The sequence below is a fragment of the Gossypium hirsutum genome, chromosome A09 (genome assembly GCF_007990345.1).
Source record: "Gossypium hirsutum isolate 1008001.06 chromosome A09, Gossypium_hirsutum_v2.1, whole genome shotgun sequence".
NCBI classification, from domain to species: domain Eukaryota; kingdom Viridiplantae; phylum Streptophyta; class Magnoliopsida; order Malvales; family Malvaceae; genus Gossypium; species Gossypium hirsutum.
This window is the reverse complement of record NC_053432.1, coordinates 47,424,857-47,425,811: the sequence shown is the minus strand read 5'-3', so window position 1 is coordinate 47,425,811 and position 955 is coordinate 47,424,857. Positions and strand designations below refer to the sequence as shown.

Below are 955 nucleotides of genomic sequence, written 5' to 3'. Positions count from 1 at the left end.
GATTCTCGAGCCCTTGAATTGATGCTTGCTAATTTTTAAGTGCAGTTTCACTGTTCTGAATACGAGTTTCAGCTACTAAAATAAACTTTGTCATCATCTCCTCAAGGTTCGGTTTTTTTCTTCCCGGTAAGGTTGTTGTTGGAAGCCTGGAGGGGGTGGTGATCTCTGATTGCCTTGGCCTCCCCATGAGAAATGAGGGTAGTTCCTCCAACCTGCATTATAAGTGTTACTATAATGATTATTTTGAGGCCGAGGATTATTACCCATATAATTCATTTGCTCGTTCTCCATGTTAAGGCTGTAGGGTGGATATTCTAAATTGCTTGTTCCACCTCCACTTGTATCGCACTGCATTACTAGATGAACCTATGTAGAACCAAGTAAGCCATCAATTTTTCTATTCAAAAGTTCTACCTGATTGGAAAGCATAGTAACCGAATCAACGTTAAAAACGCCGACTGTTTTTGTCAGCTTTGTCCTCATGACTTGCCACTGATAATTATTCAGTGACATCTCTTCTATGAACTCATAAGCTTTTTCAGGTGTCTTATTATTGATGGTTCTACTAGCAACTGTGTCGATCATTTGTCTAATTGAGGGATTCAAACCATTGTGGAAAGTTTGAAATTGGAGCCAAAGAGGCAACCCATGGTGAGGGCACCTTCTTAATGGATCCTTGTATCTCTTCCATGCATCATAAAGAGTTTCTAAATCAATCTGCACAAAAGAAAAGATATCTGTAATGCCCCTTACTCGTGTTCAACACCGAAACAGGGTACGGGGTATTACAAGAACATAACATTAAACAAAACCGATATAGAAATATGTCATCCAATTAGATAATGTATCATTAAAACATATGTCTTGAACAATATTAGCCAACTCCAATGGCTTTGTTTCAACGATCCTTAACTCCCGTGCAAGATGGACGACAGTATAAGACAAAAGAGAGAAA

The 955-nt window shown here is 38.7% G+C and overlaps 1 non-coding gene across 1 annotated transcript; it reads left to right on the top strand.

Annotated features, from left to right (window-relative positions):
- Positions 1-643: 643 nt before the first annotated feature.
- On the top strand, positions 644-750 carry LOC121207448 (small nucleolar RNA R71). The gene has a single exon (XR_005902539.1). It is a non-coding gene; the product is annotated as a small nucleolar RNA R71 (small nucleolar RNA).
- The last annotated feature ends 205 nt before the right edge of the window (positions 751-955 follow it).